The 24,302-nt window shown below is 40.3% G+C and overlaps 1 long non-coding RNA gene across 1 annotated transcript in view; it reads left to right on the top strand.

Moving 5' to 3' along the window:
* Positions 1-24,062, top strand: part of LOC132536938 (uncharacterized) — a 28,059-nt gene extending 3,997 nt beyond the window's left edge. Inside the window, exon 2 of the long non-coding RNA XR_009548466.1 lies at positions 23,691-24,062. This is a non-coding gene — a long non-coding RNA (uncharacterized LOC132536938). The remainder of the gene's footprint in view (positions 1-23,690) is intronic.
* Positions 24,063-24,302: the final 240 nt, after the last annotated feature.

Raw genomic sequence — 24,302 nt, 5'->3', positions numbered from 1 at the left:
CGGATGGAGCTGGGGTCCCACTGGCTGAGGTGACCCCAACTCTATTTGCTGCATCCTGTTAAGTTACTCAAACCCGAACATCTTTGTCTAAACCAGGGTAGATGTCTGCCTAGCTCTTTGGTTTCAAGTTTTTTTTTTAATTATTCATTTATTAACAATTTCAGAGATTGAACTCAGGACTCATGCTCCTAAATTCAACTCCTAAGTTCACTGTGCCACTTCCTGGAACCCTGAAGCTTTTTTGTTCCCTTTCGTTTGATTTGATGATAGAAAATTTACTCCAGAAATAGACATAATATAAAAAGAGAGGCGCCAAGGAAATATAACTGGTAGAGTGCAGGACTGGTGTGCCTGAGACTCCTGGTTCTATTCTCAGTACTACATGTACTAGAGTGTACTCTGGCTCTACCCAACCTCCAACCTTGTAACCTTCCACCCTAGCCATCTTTTATTCCTATGAAATAAAACAATTCCTTAAAAAAATAATTGAAAGGAAGGTTTTCCACAAAAATGTATGATATTTTTCTTTACAGATTTTAATTCACCTTTATTTTTTATTAGAAAGAAACAGACACCAAGAGGGAAGGGGGAGATAGATACTTACAGCACTGCTTCACACTGGCAAAGCTTTCTCCCTGCAGGTGGGGACTAAGGGCATTGGAAAAAAGGATGGGGTAAAAATTATAACACATATGGGTGCCATTTATAGTAATTAAAAAATAAAAGTCTTTGGCAGTGGCTTGGCACAGGTTTAAGACAGATCATAGATTTATTACATCACAGTACAGCAGTATGGAATGGTATTATTTAGGTACAGCAAGATAGGTAATAGATAAGACTTGGCTGGGCCCATGAGTCCATCAGTTAGTTACCTGAATTTGGCTACACATGTTCAGTCTCCTGTGAGAGGCAGTATGGTGGGTTCTGGGTAGCAGAGCAGGTGCCTTGAAAGAAAAGACAGACTCCTGCAGTACTTCTTCACACTCATGAAGCTTTTCTCCTGCAGGTGGGAACTGAGGCTTGAACCTGGGTCCTTGTTCATACTACTGCATGGATCCTGAAAAAGATTTTCTGCTTCTTTTAAAAAAATATTTATTTATTCCCTTTTGTTGTCCTTGTTTTTTTATTGTTGTAGTTATTATTCTTGTTGTTATCGATGTCATCATTGTTGGATAGGACAGAGAGAAATGGAGGGAGGAGGGGAAGACAGAGGGGGGAGAGAAAGATAGACACATGCAGACCTGCTTCACCATCTGTGAAGCAACTCCCCTGCAGGTGGGGAGCCAGGGACTTGAACCCGGATCCTTATGCTGGTCCTTGAGCTTGGCACCATGTGTGCTTAACCTGCTGCGCTACCGCCAGACTCCCTAGATGTATGTTAATTATGTTCATCAGCCTCTGCCATATGCTAATTACGTCCTCAAATCCAATTCATGTCTTGTGTCACAACAGTGTTGAGGGTAGATTAGAAAACAGGTGAAAGGTAAGAGCCACTAGGATTAGGATTATAGCTGAGGCTCCGGGAAGGAACCAGACCTGCTGGTTATCTTGATGAATATGGATGAACCTTATTCTGAAAATTTTTCAAGGCCAATTCTCATCTTTTTTTTTTATTGTTCTTTCTCCAGTGACTAGAATACTGCCTAGTACAAAGTAGGTATTTTGTAAACGTGTTTTTCCATATTTTTATAGATTTCTATGGTGTTCATTGTTTTAGCCCCCAGTTCTACTGAGATCTAATCAACACATAACAATCTGCTTTAGACGCACAACATATTGGGTGTGTACAAGTTGGGACAGGATCACCACAATGCCTAATTAACTTCCATCAATTAGGTCACACATCCATGAAGTTGTCTTTTCATGTGAAGAAACTTGCAAGGTCTGGTCTTTCTTCAACTTGCAAATATTCAACACAACATTGTTAACTCCATGCTGTACATTATGTCCCCAAGAATTACTTATCTTATAACCTTTGACAACCTTCCCCTTTTCATCCAGTGATGCCTCATCGATTTCTTCAGGGCAACCAATCTATTTTCTATTTCTAAGTCTTTAAAAAAACATAATATCTCTTTTATATTTTATTTATTTATTGGGTAGAGACAGAGAGAAATCAAGAGAAAAGAAGAAGATATAAAAAAGAGAGACAGCGGAGCTGGGTGGTGGTGCACTTGGTTGAGCACACATGTTACAATGTGCAAGGACCCAGATTCGAGCCTCTAGTCCCCACCTACAGGGGGAAAGCTTTTCGAGTGGTGAAGCAGGTGTCTCTCTATCTCTCTCTCTCTCTATGACCCCCTCCCCTCTCTATTTCTCTCTGTCTCTACCCAATAAATAAAAATAATAAAAAAGAAAGAGATAAAAGAAACCATAGCACTAAAGTTTAAAAATATGTAAAATAAACAAAAAGGAGAGAGAGTACTGCTTCACCTTTGGTAAGCTTTTGTCACCACAGTGACAAAAAGGGATCTGGGACTTGAACTCCAGGTCCTTGTGCATGCATGGTTATGCACTCAACCACTGTACTGCATCATCAGTTCCTCTATGCCCTCTTTGTGAGATAATATAGTATTTACCTTTCTCAGTCCAACATTTTACTTAGACTAATGTTCTCCAGGTCCACCACACTGTTATTAACAGCAGGAATACCTTCATTATAGCTGGACAAAATTATGTTGCATGTACATTTTCTTTATCAATTCATCTTGGAATGGATGCAATTTTTTATATTTATTTTATTTATTCCCTTTTGTTGCCCTTGTTGTTTTATTGTTGTAGTTATTATTGCTGTTGTTGTTGTTGGATAGGACAGAGAGAAATGGACAGAGGAGGGGGAAGACAGAGAGAGGGAGAGAAAGATAGACACCTGCAGACCTGCTTCACCACTTGTGAAGCGACTCCCCTGCAGGTGAGGAGCCGGGGCTCAAACCGGGATCTTTACACTGGTCCTTTTTTTTTTTTAATGTATTTTTATGTATCCATTTTTTTGTATGTATTGGCTGTTGTTAATAATGTTGCAATGAACTTGGAAATGTAGATATCTCTTTAAACTGATGATTTAATTTCTTTGGATATGTATCCAGGAGTGTGACATCTGGATGGTAGTAGTTCTATTTAAAAATTTCTGAGGCATCTCTGCACTGTTTTCTAAAGTGACCTACCAATTTACATTTCTTCCATGAGTGCACAAATTTTTTTTTCTCACAATCTCACCAATACTTGTTATCGCTTGTCATTTTTGCTGACAGCAACTCTAGTAGGTGTGAGGTGCCATCTCATTGTGATTTTGATTTGCATTTCCCTGATGACTAATAATGTTGAACACTTTCCCACATACTCATTAGTTCTTTGTGTGTCTTCTTTGGAAAAATGTCTATTCAATTTCACTACATATTTAAAAATTGCATAGTTTTCTTTTTCTTTTTTTTTTTTTTGCTATTGAGCTGCATGACTTCTTTATGTATACTGTATGTTAATCCTTTATGAAATCTTTAATACACAAATATTTTTTCTCATCCTGTCAACTAGTTTTTCATTTCATCTCTAATTTTTTTTCATCTAGTGCATACTTGTGCTCAGTAAGTGTTCTTTTTTTTTTTTTTTTTTTTGCCTCCAGGGTTTTGCTGGGGCTCTGTGCCTGCACCATGAATCCACTGCTCCTAGAGGCCATTTTTTACCCTGGTTGTTTTATCATTGTTGTGGTTATTATTATTATTGTTATTGATGTAGTTGTTGTTGGATAGAACAGAGAGAAATGGAGAGAGGAGGGGAAGACAGAGAGGGGCAGAGAAAGACAGACACCTGCAGACCTACTTCACCGCCTATGAAGGGACTTCTTTGCAGGTGGGGAGCTGAGGGCTCAAACCGAGATCCTTCTCCCAGTCCTTGAGCTTTGCACCAAGTGCGCTTAACCCACTGCTCTACCGCCCAACCCCCAAGTGTTCTTATTTTTAAAAGTATTTTATTTATTTTTATTTTATTGGATATAAAGATAAATCTATAACTATTAGTATAAATACTACTACTATATATTAATATTCAGGGAACAGCATAGTCTTTAGACCAAATAGATTGTCAATAAACATTTGGTAAGTAAAGAACAAAGGCATCCAGCCCCAGGTCCTTACTTGTAGTGGGGAAGCTTCATTTGCAGTGAAACAGTGCTGCAAGTCTCTCCCCCCTTAATTTCTCTTTGTCTTGATGCAAAATAAATAAGCTAATTAAATTAAATAAAAAATAAAACTTGCAATTACAAGTATTTTCTATTTTTAAATTTTTAAATTATCTTTATTTATTTATTAGGTAGAGATAGCTAGAAATTGAGAGGAATGGAGAGATAGGAAGAGAAACCGAAAGACAACTGCAACACTGCCTGACCACTTGCAAAGCTTTCCTTCTGCAGGTGGGGATGGGGCTTGAACCTGGGTCTTTGCATATTGTAATATGTGTGCTCAACCAGTTGCTCCACCACCAGTACTTTCTCCTCTTTGGAAATAACATGTAACACTGAGTAGATTATATAGGTCTTAAAATATAAAAATAACATATTCATAAATGAATTAGAAGTGAGGAACCCCCTTCTGATTTTTTTTGCCTCTAATTTCCCTTAACAGCAAGATTCCAGATTCTCCCAACTCTTCAGTGCCTTTCCCAATCTTGCCTGCAATTCCCCATTTCAACCATTTAATAGCTTTCCTGCATCCTGAAATGCTTTTCTCATTTATCTCTACTGTAAAAACTTCGTCCTTCAAGATATATGCTACCTTTTCTTTTTAAAATTATTATGTCTAATTAATCAATTAATTTAATGAGAGGGAGATATACAGAGAGAGACCACTTTTTGTTCATGATGCTGTGACCTGGGAGCCTCAGGAATGAGAGTCTCTTTACATAAACTTTGTGCTATCTCCCTAGCCCCTATACTACCTTTTCTATGATGTTTTCTTTCTTTTTTTTATGAGAGATAAACTTTTAATGAAATAATATTTTTCTACATACTTATTTTCTATATACATAAATCTATACAAAATATTACAATAGTATTTTATCAATATTTTCTTACTAAATTTTTTTCTTTTTATTTAAGAAAGGATTAATTAACAAAGGACTTTTCAAACTTAACCCAATTACCAAATAATGTGATGATAACATTAACTATCGATTGTCTTTTTGAACCCTAAGACAGCAGGAACCTCACATCTCCACTATAGAGCCTCTACTTCCCCCAGTCCTGGAACCCTTGGATAGGGCCCACTTTCCCGTATGCCTCTCCCAATCCATATCAAATAATATTGCATCTGCCAATCACAACCTAACCAACGCAACGATTGCCACCTCAACATGCTTCACCTCAGACTGTGTCCAGAGACTTCACGTGTGAAATGACAACCCTTCAGCTTCATTTCTCGGGTGAGACCTTTCCTTTCATAGTATACTCTAATTCCATCTCAGGTGGTTCACTTTCTAACAAAGTCCCAAAACCTAGATGTTTTCTTTCTTTCCTTTCCAATTTGGAGCTATTTCTCCCTTCACATATTCCCAATATGTTTCTCTGTTGATGATTTTCAAATTCACATTTTTGGTTAAAAATCTTTTTTTCCTCTGAAATCTAAATTAGTGCATCCAACTTTCTACTCATTATTTCTACTTGGACAACAAATGTTATTTGTCCACCATCCACTCAACTGATTTACTCCACATGTGGTTTCTTCCATTTCAGCTAAAAAGGCAACTTCGTCTTTCTAGGTGGGCATGCCAAAACATTAGTCATTCTTGGTGCTTCTCTTTCTCTCTCACCTTACACTTAGCCCATTCAGAAATCCTATTGGGTCTATTTGCATATAAACAGAATCAGAACATTACTACCACCATAACTCACCCCTGCCCTTTCCTCATCTATGGCCTATTTCTGTAGAACGGCCAGATGATATCAGCTCTAGAGTGAATCATATTAGTCATTTGTGCAAATTCAGAGCTGGCTCCACATTTCACTTAGAATAAAAGCCATCTTTCTTAAAATGATCTCTTTACAAAACCGCACATCTCACTGACACTTTTTAAAAAAATTTTATCTATAAAAAGGAAACATTGACAAAAAACATAGCATAAGAAGGGTAAAACTCCACACAATTTCCACCACCAGAACTTCATATCCCATGCCTTCCCTTGATAGCTTTCCTATTCTTTATACCTCTGGGAGTATGGACCCAAGGTCATTATGGTGTATAGAAGGTGGAAGGTCTGGCTTCTGTAATTGCTTCCCCACTGAACATGGGCATTGACAGGTCAATCCATACTCCCAGCCTGTCTCTCTCTTTCCCTAGTGGGGAGGGCCTCTGGGGAAATGGAGCTCCAGGACACATTGGTGAGGTTGTCTGCCCAGGGAAGTCCAGTTGGCATCATGTTAGTATTTGGAACCTAGTGGCTAAAAAGAGTTAACATATAGAGCCAAACAAATTGTTGACTAATCATAAACCTAAAGGCTAGAATATTGCAGATGAAGATTTGGGGGTCTCTATTTTGTAGATAGTAGTCCTATTTTAGTTATATTCCCAAAGAGCCCATGACTATAGTAGTTTTTCTTTCTTTTTGTCTTTTTCTTATCTTTTTTTTTTTTTTCTGAGACTGACATCTGATATGCAGGTGGATACAAGTTATTGTCTGGGGAGACAATATCATGGCTGGGAAAAGGACCAGAAAGTTGGATCAGGGAAGAGAGTAGCTCCCAAATATGGGAAAGGTGTATAAATACTGTTGACTAAATCCCATCAATTTGATGTGATCTGGGGCCCATATTCAGCTTAGGAGCCTATGTGAGCTAGGCATCTCTATAGATCTGAGCTCACATTCTGTGGTCATGAGTAGGAATGTTCCAAGCTGCCCCAATTTCAGGACCCATCTTCCTCAGGTGCAACATAGAGCATGTTGTCCAGCCTTCCTTCGTAGGATGGAACATTCTCTACCATTGTTGATCCACATTGTGGGCAAGGTCCTATGGGGGCCCACAAAAGGGTCTATTGTGTTGTTTCTGATAGAGATGACCTATAACAATGAAGAGAGGGATCTATTCGAGGTCTAGGCCTATTATGTCTGTTCGGGAATCTCAGGACTCCCTGACTAGGGTCTCAGCTGATGGGTGGCCTGATGGTAACTAGAGTCATCATTAAAGTATGCCAGTCTCTTACCCTTATTCAGCTTTTGCAGTCCTTACTTTGAGAAGGTTAGCTTTGGAATGAGTGAGGGAAGTATAATAGGAAGTAGGTGAGGAGGGTATCTAAGTCTAAGTAGACATTATTTTATTATGAACTTTATGGTGTCTTTTCATTATACCCTCTTTCCTGGATATTCTCCTTTGTCTCTTCAAATCTACGCACCTGCATACCCACTCTTTCTTCTATCCCAAGAAAGATTTCTGATCTACTTCAACTTTGCCCACACCTTTGTAAATGGTTTCTTTGCTGATTACTTTCCAATTACTCCTTTATCAATCCCTCACCCTGGTTTGCTTTGTTCACGCAACACTTTCCAGCCTCAATCTTTTCAATCACGTTAGGCATACTTTTGCCCTAGGGCCTTTGCTCTTAATTCCCCCCCCCCCCATTTTGGAGTGGTTTCCTCCTAGATATGCATTGATTCCACTCACATATACTCAAATTATTTGCTCAGTTGTTGCTTTTTCAATGATCACATAGCTCTAAGTTGTAATAAAAATTACACTTCCTCTATCTTGGTGATTTAATTTTACTATTATTTTGTTTTTGTGAGAGAACTTGTGAGCTCTGGCTTATGTTTGTGCAGTGGTGCTGGGGACTGAACTTAGAACCTCAAACTTCTTTTGCATAGGAATTATGCTATCACCCCAATACTGTTTTTTCCTTGCAAAATACCTTTCTTTTTTCTTTCTTCCTTTCTCCCTTTATGATTTTCACTATCTATTTATTTACTTAAATAGATAGTGATTTATTTAAAGACTGCTTTCTATAATCATACTTATAGTTTATATATTTTTAAATTTTAATTCATTTCCTTCTTTCTTTTTATCTTTATTTGTTTATTAGATAGAGACAGCCAGAAATTGAGAGGGAAGGGGGAGATAGAGATGGAAAGAGATAGACACGTGCATCCCTGCTCCATCACTTGTGAAGCTTTCCCTCTGCAAGTGGGGACTGGGAACGTGAACCTGGGTCCTTGAGCACTGTAACATGTGCCCTCACTCAACCAGGTGTGCCATCATTCGGCCCCTATAGTTTATATATAATTTAAAAAGATTTATTTATTTTCTGGAGTGAGAAAGGGGCAGAGAGAGAGACAGAGAAAGATAGAGTGAGTCAGAGACTAAAGCAATCCTATAGTAGATGCAGTACTGGGGGTCAAATCTGGAGTTTCATGTGTGCAAGTCCTACCCTTTACCCATTGAGTCACCTTCTTGAACATGGACTACCACATTCTTGAGGGCAAGGATGTCATCTCCTTTGTTCATTAATTTCCTGCGAACTAGAATAATGCCTTACATAAGGCAGGTGATAAATGCATATTTTCTGAATGAGTAAGAGTTTATTATATTCCACTTTGCTCTTATATTTCAAAGGTTTCCATCACATTTAGATACCCTTGAAATGTAGAACTCTTTACTTTGTATCTCATTACTGTATATCCATATACTGTATGTCCCGTTACTACTCCTTAAAATGCTTGTGAGTTTCTATGTATCTTTAAGGATCAACTTTAGTTTCATAGCAGCCAGAACTACATGTCCTGTGTTTCCTGACCTTCTCTCTACCTTCAAGTTTTTATTCTGCTTAAAGAACTTTCCAGGCTTGTAGAGAACTTCTATTTTAAAACAGACTGACTTTTAAGACTCTATCACCACCACTGAGTGGAAATCTTTGTTCCTGTAACATCCACCCTGGAATAGGCTCTCTAAGCTCATAAAAGTGCAATTCATGAGTACCTGTAAAAACAATTGAATGTGACAAGTCCTCTAAGTTTTCTACTGTTTGCTAAGTGTGCCCTGTCAACTTATGGCATTCCCTTGTGTACTGACTTGCTTTGCTGTGGTACTAGCTCCACTTTTCTCAGGGAGTCAGTGAATGTCTCTTTTAATATCTGTCAGCTAGAGTTGATTGCATGGTTCTATCAACTGACTCAGACTACAGTGGGATTTGCTCTTCTTGTTTTCTTCTCATTGTGGCCTAAACTGCATTAGTGTTTGTTGTTCTTGTTTATGAATAAGCCATGCTGGAGCATAAGAATTACTAAAATACTAGTGTGTTTCTGATGTGTATTGGTTTTGGCCACACACCCCCCCACTCCGCCCATACTTACTATGTTTTTGAGTGGGTTTTTTTTTTTTGAGTTAATAATTTTACACTTATTTCATTTGCACATAATATTTCTGTGTCATTTTCATGAAGGTTTTGAAGATAATGGTGAATTCTGATTCTATTTAACTATATACATTCTATTGCTCATTATCAATGATATTGATCTGTTTGTTCCCAGGACTCGTTTATGTCTCCTAAATAATCTCGATTCTCTTTTCTTTCCTCTTTGAAGTGCCTCAACTTAGTTTGAGTGGCTTCCATGAAGAAATTAATTTTTCTTATATGATTTTATTGCTAATGACTTTTGATACAGTTGTTGACACAATTTCTTATCTCCTTGTGGTAGGTGTCATCTGCAAAAACACTCTCCTCAACTTCAGTCATTTTCCACCATCATGTATCAGGACTCCAAAGTCCCTCTTTCCCCAACTTCCTCTCTTCCCCTCCTTCTCCACAGTCCTTTGCTTTGGTGCAATACACCAAATTTAGGCCAAGTGTTACTCTGTGTATTCCCTTTATGTCTTTGTTTCTTAAGTTCTGCCTATGAGTGAGATAATTCATTATGCACCATTTTCTTTTGGGCTTATCTCAGTTAACCTGGTTCCTTCAAGCTCCGTCCAAAGTGAAGAGAAAAGATGACTTCATCACTGTCCTCTATGGTCTAGTCACTGCACCATCAAGCTATGTCTATAAAGAAGAGAATTTGTTTACAGTATCTATTCACTTAACATTCCACACAATTTCACTGTTCTAATTCTTTTTTTTAAAAAATTGAGAGATTAATGATTTACAGTAAATACTAGGTGTGCCCTATTATTGGCACATGTGTAATACTTCTCAGTTTTCTGTAAAATATTTTCACCCCCAGCCTATGTCCTCCTCCACCATCATGCACTAGGACCTAAAAGCCTCTCCCCATCCCAGAGTCTTTTAATTTGGTGCAATATACCAAACCTAGTCCAAGTTCTGTATTGTGTTTCCACTTTCTGTTCTTACTTCTCAACTTCTGTCAATGAGTGAGATCATCTCATATTGATCCTTCACTTTTTGGCTTAACTCACTGAACATGGTTTTTTCAAGTTCCATTCAAGATGAGGTAATTCATCATTCTCAATAGCTGAGTAGTATTCCATTGTGTCTATATACAAGAACTTAGCCACTCATCTGTTTTTTGACACCTGGGCTGCTTCTAGGTTTGGGCTACTACAAATTGTGCTGTTATTAACATAGGTATAACTCAACCAGCTTCATTTGTTTGGCATTCATTCATTTATTCAATATTTCTTGGCAGCTACTATGTTCTGGGCACTGGAGACAGAGCTGTGAGTGAAATAATAAAAATGTTCTGCATCCCCCATGCTTTTATTCTGCTCTCTGGTCTTTCATTTTTTTTCTCCAGGGTTATTGCTTGGGTTCAGTGGGTGCCAGAACTATGAATCCACTGCTCCTGGAAGCCATTCCCCCCATTTTATTGGCTAATATAGAGAGAAATTGAGAGGGAAGATATAGAGGGAGAGAGGAAGCTAGACACCTGCATTCAGACCTACTTCACTGCTCATAAAGTGTCCCTCCTGCAGTGGGGTGGAGGGGCCTTCAACCCAGATTCTTGCATGGGTCCTTGTGCTTAGTACTATGTGCATTTAACCAGGTGATCCACTGTCTGGTCCCTCATTGTCTTGAACTGACCGTAAACTCTCTTGGCACAAAGTCTCTGAGGGAGTACTTGTCCCCTTCACTGGTATTCTTTCCCCCTCATCTCTGCCTAACATTCACTAATCTGTCAGATAAGAGATTGAGTCACTTGTCCAGAAGCTTTCATTGATTTCCTAATAGATGAAACTCCCCGTTCAATGTGATCTTTTAACACTTCCCTCCCTTGCTGCCATAGCTCTTATTGGACAGTCATTTTCATGAGGATGTGATTGACCTCTTAGTCGTCAGTTAATTGTGGGTCCTGTGAGGACAGCATTTCTAGTGCCCAATACCCAGTAGGCACTCACTCAATATCATAAGGCAGAGTGAATTTGCACCCTCATCCAAGACTTTATTAAATTTAGCTCTTGATTGGAATGAGGGCAGAGACTAGGAACCTGCTGAGAATACTATCCAGGGAAGTGCTAGGCAATTTATCAGTGGTCTTTAAATCACCCATAAATCTTTCTGACCTTATTTTCATTCAGTCCCTATTTTTTTAATATTTATTTTATTTATTTATTCCCTTTTGTTGCCCTTGTTGTTTTATTGTTGTAGTTATTATTGTTGTTGTTGTTGGATAGGACAGAGAGAAATGGAGAGAGAAAGGGAAGACAGAGAGGAGGAGAGAAAGATAGACACCTGCAGACCTGCTTCACCGCCTGTGAAGCAACTCCCCTGCAGGTGGGAGTCCCTAATTTTTTAAATCTTATTTTTTTGTGGGGAAATCTAACCAGAGGGGGTTCTAAAGCTCAGCTCACCATGTTAACTCCCTCCCCCTGAAGCACTGTCTACCCAAAACAGAGAAACAATTGGTTTAGCATGACTTGTTCTCTGTGCATACTTGTATCCCTAACCCTTTTGGCTTGTAAAATTAGGTGCCATTGAGGTGTATTCATCTTGTTGACCAAGATGCTGACAGTCAGTGGCTGGGGGTTTGCATATGCACCATGAGGAGCTGACTCATTGCTGTTTCTGGGGTGGAGGGCAGATGTTGTACCACAGTCCCAGATTCACTCAGATGGTCAAGGTGTGTCTGCAGAGAAAGAGAGGCCAGATGGGGTGGGCATTCCCAGTGGCAGGGGGACCAGTGCTGCCCAAGTCATAGAAAGAGGAGCAAGAGCTGCTCTCTGCCCTTCTCCTCTGCCCTGGCTGCCCCCACAAGAGGCTAAGCGTGTATCTGGATCCTAGAATGCGAGGAATGTGCCACAGCCTGATAGGCATGAAGCAATGGGCAGAGAGGCAGGGAGGAGCTCTGCTGGCTGGTCAGAGGCCTGACAGTGCAGGATTCTGGGGCCTGTGTGCTGGGCTGCCCCTCCCACCCTCCCTAGGCCTCCTGCTGCAGCAAGGACATCAAAGGCTGCACTGTGTGTGCATAGAGCCATTCCTGGGTGGGCTCTCCTTCTAGTAGGAGGCTGGAATAGAGATATCCTCAGAAAGACCCCCTATACACACACCACAGATCCCCCATACACATACCTTTGGAGCTGATGTTTCCTGGTTTCTGAGTCCTGAAGGAAGGTGTGAACAGAGGTGGTTACCTCTGCATTTCAGGGAAGCAGCCTTTCCTTGCCCCAGAGGATTTGCTGTCAGTTTTACAAAGAAGTGCTTCTTTGCTTTTACTGACACTGGTTTTTGAGTTTCTGTCTGACTCTTATGCATGAGAATGTGTGCTTTGTAATAGGTGAGCCCCATTGCAGCCCCTGACTATGCTATTTTAATATAGAGAACTTAATGTTATAAAGTTCTCTCTAAGGTTAGCATTTGCTGCAGTTTCAAAATGTTGATAGGCTACATTTTGATTTCATTGCATTCAAGTTATTTTCCTATTTCCCCTTTGTTCCCTTGAAACTGTGGCATCTCACAATAAGACCATTATTATTACTTGTGCAGGACACACATAATAATAAAAATAATAATAATAATGTATTTATTTATTTAATTATTTTTATTGTCACTAAGTTTACCATTGGGGCTCAGTACCTGTATAATGAATCCACTACTCTTAGCAGCCATTCCCCGCCCCTTTCCCTTTCTTTTTTGTTTTTAATAGAGACCATGATAAATTGAGAGGAAAGGGGAAAGAGATAGAGAAAGACAGACTCTTGCAGTACTTCTTCACCCTCATGAAGCTTTTCTCCTACAGGTGGGAACTGAGGCTTGAATCTGGGTCCTTGTTTATGGTACTGCATGTGCTCTACCATGTGTACCACCACCTGGATCCTTGAAAAAGTTTTTTTTTTAATATTTATTTATTGCCTTTTGTTGTCCTTGTTTTTTTTATTGTTGTAGTTATTATTCTTGTTATTGATGTCATCATTCTTAGACAGGACAGAGTGAAATGGAGAGAGGAGGGGAAGACAGAGGGGGGAGAGAAAGATGACACCTGCAGACCTGCTTCACTGCTTGTGAAGCGACTACCTTGTAGGTGGGGAACCGGGGGCTTGAACCGAGATCCGGTCCTTGCGCTTTGCGGCGCCTGCGCTTAAACCACTGTGCTACCGCCAGACTCCCCTGACAAAGATTTTTTTTAAACATTTATTTATTTATTTCCTTTTATTGTCCTTGTTTTTATTGTTGTATTCATTGTTGTTGTTGTTATTGATATCGTCGTTGTTGGATAGGACAGAGAGAAATGGAGAGAGGAGGGGAAGATAGAGAGGGGGAGAGAAAGACAGATACCTGCAGACCTGCTTCACCACTTGTGAAGCGACTCACCTGCAGGTGGGGAGCCGGGGCTCGAACTGGGATCTTCACGCGGGTCCTTGCGCTTTGCGCCACGTGCACTTAACCCGCTGAGCCACTGCCCAGCTCTCTGAAAAAGATTTTCTAAGGCATGCTGTTCATAATGGGAACAGAAATCTTTGTGCCTCATATTATTCCAGCCCCCACTGCCTCACGACTGGCTAAATCCCTCGGGTTGAAAAGTGGAGCTGAGGAATCTTGTGACCTGAATTTGTGTAATGCTTGTTTTTTCTGACTTCTTTTGTGTCAAAGGAAGATTGATAGCATGAAAACACACCCTTGCCACTCCTAACTCTTCTGTAAGAATTTCAGTTCCACTATGCTTTGTTTCAATATGTGGAGAGTACTTTGTTTAGTTTTTATGTATTTGGTTATTTTTCCCCCGTATTTATCTCTTTTCACTGATTTCTAATTAAGTTCTTTTGTACTCAGAGAACATACATCGTATGGCTTCAGTCCTTTAAATTTATTGGCATTTGTTTTTGTCTCAGAATATGTTCTTTCTTGGCTAATGTTCTTATGTACTTGAAAAGACTGCTTTGATTTTTTTTTTTTGGCACATTACTATATAAATGACAATTAGGTCAAGTTGATTAAAAGTGCTGGTCAAGTCTTCTTTCCTTGCTGACTTGATTTTGTTATACATAATCTATTAATTATTGAGAGAAACTGAAATGTCCAACTAAAACTGTAGATGTTTTAATTTTTTCACTTCTACTGCTTATTGCCTTATGCATTTTAAGCTGTGTTCCTAAGTGTGTATATATATAATCTTTATTTTATTTACTGGATAGAGACAGCCCAGAATCTAGAGGGAAGGGGATGATAGATAGGGAGAGACAGAAAGACACCTGAAACACTGCTTCACCACTTGCAAAGCATTCCTCCTGTAGGTGGGGACTGGGGACATGAACCTGGGTCCATGTGCACTGTAACATGTGTGCTCAACCAGGTGCACCACCACCCGGACCCCAAGTGTATATATTTTAAAGACTACTATGTATCTTAAATAAGTTAACCTTTGATTTTTAGGTAATAACATTATTACCTGGTCTTATTCTTTCTTTTGAAGTTTACTTTAACTGATAATAGTTCTTACTACGATAATAAAACATGCCTATTTCAGGACCCATCTTCCTTGAATGGTAGAGTATGTTGCCCAAACTCCCTTTGGAGAATGACATAGTCCCTACCATTGTTGATCCACATTGAGGGCAAGGTCCTATAGGGGATCACCAAGGGGTCCATTATGTTCTTCCTGATGGATATGATGAATGACAGTGGAGAAAGGGATCTGTTAGAGGTCTAGGCCCATCAGGTCTGTGTGGGAATCCCAGGAATCCCTGACTAGGGCCCCAGGTGATGTGGGGGCCTAGTAGTGACCAAAAAGTTGTCATTAAAGTATGCCCATCTCTTTCCCTTATCCATCTTTTGTAGTCTGTTGGTATTCTTCATATTGGTTTGGTCCCCTTCCCCCCACATCTGGAAGATTGTGGTTTAGCCCTGCTAGTTTCACGGGGCCCGCTTGTCCCCACCCCAAAAAGAACCCCTACGGACGTCCAGAGTCCCAACAGCAGCCGCTGAGGGAGAATGATGGGGAAGCACATGGTGTGGTGGTTTGCCCACTCATGAATAAAGATTCAACTGCAGCTTCTCGGCCCAGCCGTGTAACCCCGAGTCTCTGTCTCTGTCTACTGCCGTGAAGCTAGCCCGGCCTGCTGGTGCCGTGTGTCTCTGGTCGTCTCTGTTACCTGCCTGTGAAGCCAGCCCAAAATTTAATGACAAATGGTGCCCACGTGGACTTGACCTGTGCATCTCTCAGATAAGTGAACACAATTTGGCTACGTATGCACTATGGCCTTCTCTTCTGCTTGTGAAGAGATCTCCAAAGGCCTCTACCCTTTCTTCACAAGACTGTTTTGCTGTTTCTGGAACATTTATCTCTGGACCACTCTGTGGTTTCCGCCCAACGCCAGCCCGCAAGAGCCCAACGCCAGCCCACATGAGCCGGCTTTCCATTGCATGGCGCGGGACACTGGGCATGGGCTCCCTCCACTCTGCTCGGCCGCCGGGAGCAGGGCAGCAGACATGGCCTATCCTGGCCACCACCCCAGGGCACCTCGGCCCTTGCCTTCTGCACGGCTGGCCCACCCACCCTCCTGCTATGAAGTCTGGGCAGATCCCGGACTGCCTGGAGACCATGGGCTCCCTGCCGAAACTGGGCCCCCTGGCCGAGATCTCCAGCTTGGGTCTGAAGGCAGACGAGTTAGAATACGCAGAGATTCATCCAGAGATAGCTACCTACAATTCCTGGATCTGAAGTTGCTCAAGAGGCCACCGCTGGACAATGTACTCCCTGAACGGCTAAGACAGATCTAAATTCGTGTTTAAAATGACATGTCTTCGTAACAAAGGTTTCTCTCCTTGTGTATTAAAGACCATGTTTTTATGTATGTTTAAAGTTTGGTAACATTAACTTTAAGGTTAAAAATGTAACTTTAAGGCTATATTCTTACCAGACAGAATTAAATGAAAAAGGTTTTCAACATAGTTCTCATAAAGGTAAAATTAACTTACATTCAAAGTCTGAGTTAAAAATTAGTTAAAAACACCAAGACACATCATAGTCACAATGAGAAGAAGTAAGGATAAAGAAAGGATCCTAAAGGCTGCAAGAGAGAAACAAAAAGTCACATACAGGGGAAAACCCATAAGATTATCTGCAGATTTCTCCACTCAAACTCTAAAAGCCAGAAGGGAGTGGCAAGATATCTATTGAGCCCTGAATGAAAAAGGGTTTCAACCAAGGATAATATATCCTGCTAGACTTTCATTCAAGCTAGATGGAGGGATCAAAACCTTCTTAGACAAACAACAGTTAAAGGAGGCAACCATCACCAAGCCGGCCCTGAAAGAGGTACTAAAAGACCTCTTATAAATAAGAACATCACTATAATACTTGCAATATATCAGAGTAAACAAATTGTTTTTTAGAACAATGGCACTACAACACATTAATTCCATAATATCAATAAATGTCAATGGCTTAAACTCACCCATCAAAAGGCACAGGGTGGGAGGATGGATGAGAAAACATAACCCAACCATATGCTGCTTGCAAGAATCCCATCTGTCACAACAAGATAAACACAGACTTAAAGTGAAAGGATGTAAAACTATCATACAGGCTAACAGTCCACAAAAAAGGGCAGGAACAGCCATTCTCATCTCAGACACGATAGATTTTAAATTAAATAAAGTAATAAAAGATAGGCAAGGACATTACATAATGATTAGAGGATCAATCAACCAAGAAGACTTAACAATTATTAACATCTATGCACCCAACGAGGGACCATCTAAATACATTAAGCATCTACTGAAAGAATTTCAAAAATACATCAATAGTAATACAATAATAGTGGGAGACTTCAATACCCCACTCTCACACTTAGACAGATCAACAAAGCAGAGAACCAATAAAGATACAAGAGAGTTGAATGAAGAGATTGACAGACTAGACCTCTTGGACATTTTCAGACTCCTCCACCCAAAAAAACTGGAATACACCTTCTTTTCAAATCCACATAACACATACTCAAGGATAGACCACATGTTAGGCCACAAAAACAGCATCAATAAATTCAAGAGCATTGAAATCATCCCAAGTATCTTCTCAGACCACAGTGGAGTAAAACTAACATTTAACAACAAACGGAAAATTATTAAAAGACATAGAATTTGGAAACTAAACAACATGCTCCTTAAGAACCACTGGGTCAGAGACTCACTCAAACAGGAAATACAAATGTTCCTGGAAACTAATGAAAATGAAGACACAACCTATCAAAATATTTGGGACACAGCTAAAGTAGTACTGAGAGGGAAACTTATAGCCATACAATCACATATTAAACACCAAGAAGAAGCCCAAATGAATGACCTTACTACACACCTCAAGGACTTAGAGGAAGAGGAACAAAGGAACCCTAAAGCAACCAGAAGGACAGAAATCACTAAAGTTAGAGCAGAAATAAACAACATCGAAAATAAAAGAACCATACAAAAGATCAATGAAGCCAAATGTTGGTTCTTTGAAAGATTAAACAAAATTGACAAACCCCTAGCCAGACTCACCAAACAAAAAAGAGAGAAGACTCAAATTAATAGAATTGTAAACGATGCAGGAGATATCACAACTGACACCACAGAAATCCAGAGAATCCTGCGAAACTTCTATAAAGAACTATATACCACCAAGCTAGAGAATCTGGAAGAAATGGAACAATTCCTAGAAACCTATGCCCTTCCAAAACTGAACCAAGAAGAACTACAAAATCTAAATGCACCAATCACAGACAAAGAAATTGAAACCGTTATTAAGAATCTCCCCAACAACAAAAGTCCTGGACCAGATGGCTTCACAAACGAATTCTACAAAACTTTCAGGAAACAGTTAATACCCATACTTCTTAAGCTATTCCATAAGATTGAAGAAACAGGAATACTCCCTTCCACCTTTTATGAAGCCAACATCACCCTGATACCAAAAGCTGATAGGGACAGAACAAAAAAGGAAAACTACAGACCAATATCTCTGATGAACATAGATGCCAAAATATTAAACAAGATCTTGGCCAACCGGATACAGCAACACATCAAAAAGATTGTTCATCATGACCAAGTGGGATTCATCCCAGGAATGCAAGGCTGGTTCACGATCCATAAGTCAATCAATGTCATTCACCACATCAATAAAAGCAAAGCCAAAAACCACATGATTATCTCAATAGATGCAGAGAAAGCCTTTGACAAAATCCAACACCCATTCATGCTCAAAACTCTACAAAAAATGGGAATAGATGGGAAATTCCTCAAGATAGTGGAGTCTATATATAGCAAACCTACAGCCAACATCATACTCAATGGACAGAAGCTGAAAGCATTCCCCCTCAGACCTGGGACTAGACAGGGCTGTCCACTGTCACCGTTACTCTTCAACATAGTATTGGAAGTTCTTGCCATAGCAATCAGGCAAAAGAAAGAAATCAAAAGAATACAGATTGGAAGGGAAGAAGTCAAGCTCTCACTATTTGCAGATGATATGATAGTATACACAGAAAGACCTAAAGAATCCAGTAGAAAATTACTGGAAGTTATTAGGCAATATAGCAAGGTATCAGGCTACAAAATCAATGTACAAAAATCAGTGGCATTTCTTAATGCAAACACTAAATCTGAAGAAGACATCCAGAAATCACTCCCATTTACTGTTTCAGCAAAATCAATCAAATACCTAGGAATAAAGTTGACCAAAGAAGTGAAAGACTTGTATGCTGAAAACTATGAGTCGCTACTCAAGGAAATAGAAACTGATACCAAGAAATGGAAAGATATCCCATGCTCATGGATTGGAAGAATAAATATCATCAAAATGAATATTCTCCCCAGAGCCATATACAAATTTAATGCAATACCCATCAAAGTTCCACCAAGCTTCTTTAAGAGAATAGAACAAACACTACAATCATTTATCTGGAACCTGAAAACACCTAGAATTGCCAAAACCATCTTAAGGAAAAGAAACAGAAATGGAGGCATCACACTCCCAGACCTGAAACTATATTATAAAGCCATCATCATCAAAACAGCATGGTACTGGAACAAAAATAGGCACACAGACCAGTGGAACAGAATTGAAAGCCCAGAAGTAAATCCCAACACCTATGGGCATCTAATCTTTGATAAGGGGGCCCAAAGGATTAAATGGAAAAAGGAGGCTCTCTTCAATAAATGGTGCTGGGAAAACTGGGTTGAAACATGCAGAAGAGTGAAATTGAACCACTTTATCTCACCAGAAACAAAAATCAACTCCAAATGGATCAAAGACCTAGATGTCAGACCAGAAACAATCAAATACTTAGAGGAAAACATTGGTAAAACACTTTCCCACATACACCTCAAGGACATCTTTGATGAATCAAACCCAATTGCAAGGAAGACTAAAGCAGAAACTAACCAATGGGACTACATCAAATTGAAAAGCTTCTGCACATCCAAAGAAACTATTAAACAAGCAGAGAGACCCCTCACAGAATGGGAGAAGATCTTCACATGCCAGACATCAGACAAGAAACTAATCACCAAAATATATAAAGAGCTCAGCAAACTTAGCCGCAAAAAAGCAAATGACCCCATCCAAAAATGGGCAGAGGAAATGAACAAAACATTCACCACAGAGGAGATCCAAAAGGCTAACAAACATATGAAAAACTGCTCTAGGTCACTGATTGTCAGAGAAATGCAAATTAAGACAACACTAAGATACCACCTCACTCCTGTAAGAATGGCATACATCAAAAAGGACAGCAGCAACAAATGCTGGAGAGGATGTGGGGACAGAGGAACCCTTTTACATTGCTGGTGGGAATGTAAATTGGTACAGCCTCTGTGGAGAGCAGTCTGGAAAACTCTCAGAAGGCTAGACATGGACCTTCCATATGACCCAGTAATTCCTCTCCTGGGGTTATACCCCAAGGACTCCATAACACCCAACAAAAAAGAGGTGTGTACTCCTATATTCATAGCAGCACAATTCATAATAGCTAGAACCTGGAAGCAACCCAGGTGCCCAACAACAGATGAGTGGCTGACAAAGCTGTGGTATATATACACAATGGAATACTATGCAGCTATCAAGAACAATGAACCCACCTTCTCTGACCCATCTTGGACAGAGCTAGAAGGAATTATGTTAAGTGAGCTAAGTCAGAAAGATAAAGATGAGTATGGGATGCTCCCACTCATCAACAGAAGCTGACTTCTGAAAGGGAAACTAAAAGCAGGACCTGATCAAATTATAAGTAGGGCACCAAAGTAAAAACCCAGTGGTGAGGGGTAGACATGTAGCTTCCTAGGCCAGTGGGGGGTGGGAGTGGGCGGGAGGGATGGGTCACAGTCCTTTGGTGGTGGGAATGGTGTTTATGTACACTCCTAGCAAAATGTAGACTTATAAATTAGTAGTTAATTAATATGAGAGGGGGAAATCAATTGTATGTCTCAAAGTTTCTCAAAAGACAAACTGAATCTTTTTAATATATAGGCTATGTATTTGATATGCGGACTCTCTCAAAAGCCTAGACCAAGTAGATTAGAAGCATCCAATAGCACAGCTATATACAAGATACCGGGTATTGTACAGCAAACCATAACAAAGGGACTTTTCAAAGTTAACCCAATTAACAAATAATGTGATGATAATATTAACTATCGATTGCCTTTTTGAACCCTAAGACAGCAGGAACCTCACATCTTCACTATAGAGCCCCTACTTCCCCCAGTCCTGGAACCCTTGGATAGGGCCCACTTTCCCATATGCATCTCCCAATCCAAACCAAATAATATTGCATCCGCCGATCACAACCTAACCAAAGCAACGATTGCCACCTCAACATGCTTCACCTCAGACTGTATCCAGAGACTTCACGTGTGGAATGACAACCCTTCAGCTTCATTTCTCGGGTGAGACCTTTCCTTTTATAGTACACTCTAACTTCATCTCAGGTGGTTCACTTTCTAACAAAGTCCCATAACCTAGATATACATCAGTTTCTGTGAGAGAGAGCTTATGTGCACACGTATCCATAAACTACTGCAAAATATATACCTGAAAGCAGAAGTACACTAGAGTTTGCAGTGAGTACCTCCCTAACACTTCCTCTCCACTATTCCAAGCTTGGGATCCATGATTGCTCAACAAATTGTTTGGCTTCATATGTTAACTCTCTTTTCAATCACCAGGTTCCAGATGCCACCAGGATGCTGGCCAGGCTTCCCTGGATTGAAGACCCCACCAATGTGTCCTGGAGCTCAGCTTCCCCAGAGACACACCTTACTAGTGAAAGAGAGAGGCAGACTGGTATGGACTGGTATGGACCGACCAGTCAACGCCCATGTTCAGTGGGGAAGCAATTACAGAAGCCAGACCTTCTACCTTCTGCAACCCTCAACGACCCTGGGTCCATGCTCCCAGAGGGCTAGAGAATGGGAAAGCTACCATGGGAGGGGGTGGGTTATGGGGATTGGGTGGTGGGAATTGTGTGGAGTTGTACCCCTCTTACCTTATGTTTTTGTTCACTAATCCTTTCTTAAATAAAAAATAAAAAAAATTAGTTAAAAATAAATATATTTTAACTAAGTTAGTCTAAAAAGAAAAAGAAAAAGCTGCGCACACCTAGGGTTTGTCTCCATCTTGAATGGGTGTAACAAAAGGTTAAAAAGACGTTGTTGATATGTAAAAGTCTCAAATTCCTTCTCAATTAGAAACGTTAGATTGTGCTATGATTATGCTAATGATTCTCATGCCTGAGGATTTTTTCTTTCTATGGTTCTTATGTTTGCCTTTCCACATTCTATTGTTTGAACTTTAAACAGCCTTGGAATTGTGCTGGAAGGGTCTTCCAATTGTAATAGAGTTATCAATTGTGGTAAACTTCTAACCTGCTACAAGTTTTGTTACATAGTAAGTAAATTGCAGCTGTCAAGCTCTCTACAGAAAAGCAGAATTCCAGCAGCTAACCTTCCTCATACAATGTTCCAACCCCTGGCATTCTTCTGTGGACATCTGCTTTGGACTGGCATTTCTATCGGACTCAACTGGTACACCTCTTGGACACTTTGCAGCTTCCCTTTATGCTGCTGGGTTTCTCAAAGACTGACTGCAGCCAGCTGCCTTGGGATTCTAATCCATACCCCCCCCCCCCCCATGCTAGGTAATGCCCACAGAAAAAAAATTCCCGTCGTGGCAAGTAACGCTCCCCAGAGGCAAAAAAGAGTTCCCCTCAGGCCTTCCCTTGGCAGCACACTGGTTCTTGTCTTACATATTCCTCCATGTTTGTGCCAGTTTCTTTTTTGAAAATGCCTGTGTGATACAGGTTTCTGTTCATCCCACACCCCTGATACTGTGGTCATTTAGTTAAAAAGAAAAGGAGGAGTTGTTGGTATGTTTCATATTGCTTTGGTCCTCTTCTCCCCACCTCTGGAAGATTGTGGTTTAGCCCTGCTAGTTTCACGGGGCCCGCTTGTCCCCGCTTGTCCCCGCCCAAAAGAACCCCTACAGATGTCCAGAGTCCCAGCAGCAGCCGCTGAGGGAGAATGTTGGGGAAGCACATGGTGTGGTGATTTGCCCGCTCATGAATAAAGATTCAACTGCAGCTTCTCAGCCCAGCCGTGTATCCCTGAGTCTCTGTCTCTGTCTACCGCCGCGAAGCTAGCCTGGCCAGCTGGCGTCCCTGAACCTTAACGACAGTAGTCCTTACTTTGTCTGACAAGGTTAGCTTTGGAGTGATTGAGAGAGGTGAAATAGGAAGTAGGTGAGGAGGGTATTTAGGTCTAAGTAGAAACTATTTGATTAGGTAATTTATGGTGTCTTTTTTTAGGTCTTTCTACTTGCTTGCTGCATTTATTGACTCACTGCAAACTATTGTGCACTTTTGTCCTGAAATTAGTGCAGCCTGGAATTTTCCTAGCCATGACCACAACATGCAAGCTCAGACCTATGGGGATGCAGAGTTTACATAGGCTCCTTTGCTGAATATGGGCCTCAGATCAAATTGATGGGGTTTATAGCTAACAATATTTATATACTTTTCCCATATTTAGGAGCTACTCTTTTCCCTTATCCAGCTTTCCAGTCCTTTTCCCAACTATGACACCATCTCCCCAGACAATACCTTGGGTCCACCTACATGTTAGCTGTTAGACTCAGGCAAAAACTAGTAAAGTTACGGACCCTTTGGAATATACCTAAAGTAGACATACTAGCTTTTTCCAAAATGGAGACCCCAAACCTTCATCTGTAATATTATTGCCTTTAAGTTCATGATTATTCAACAATTTGTATGGCTTTATATGTTAACTCTTTTTCAGCCACCAGGTTCCAGATGCTACCATGATGCCAGCCTGACTTCCCTGGGCAGAGGACCCCACTAATATGTCCTGGAACCCTGCCTCCCCAGAGCCTTCCTCCACTTGAGAAAGAGAGAGACAGGCTGGGAGTATGGATTGACCTGTCAACGTCCATGCTCAATGGAGAAGCAATTACAGAAGCCAGACCTTCCATCTTCTGCACTCCATAATGATCCTGGGTCCATACTCCCAGAGGGGTAAAGAACAGAAAATCTTTCAAGGGAGAGTATGAGATATGGAGTTTTGGTGGTGGGAATTGTATAGAATTGTACCCCTCTAATCCTATGGTCTTTTCAATATTTCTATTTTATAAATAAAAGTTAAATAAACATGCCTGTTTTCCTTTGATTGATATTGAACCACAATTACTTTCTCATCTTTTCACGTTTGTCTTCACACACACACAGACACACACACACACACACACATACAGAAACACACATATACAGATAGCAATTCCACACACACATAAACACACACACACACACAGCAATTATATAATCACTATCAGGGATCTTAACAGTATCTTTGAGTAAATGAAAGTACAAAAATAAATTAAAACAGATAGTATGA

This window comes from Erinaceus europaeus, chromosome 2, assembly GCF_950295315.1.
Source record: "Erinaceus europaeus chromosome 2, mEriEur2.1, whole genome shotgun sequence".
Taxonomy (NCBI): domain Eukaryota; kingdom Metazoa; phylum Chordata; class Mammalia; order Eulipotyphla; family Erinaceidae; genus Erinaceus; species Erinaceus europaeus.
This window is presented reverse-complemented; position numbering and strand designations above follow the sequence as displayed.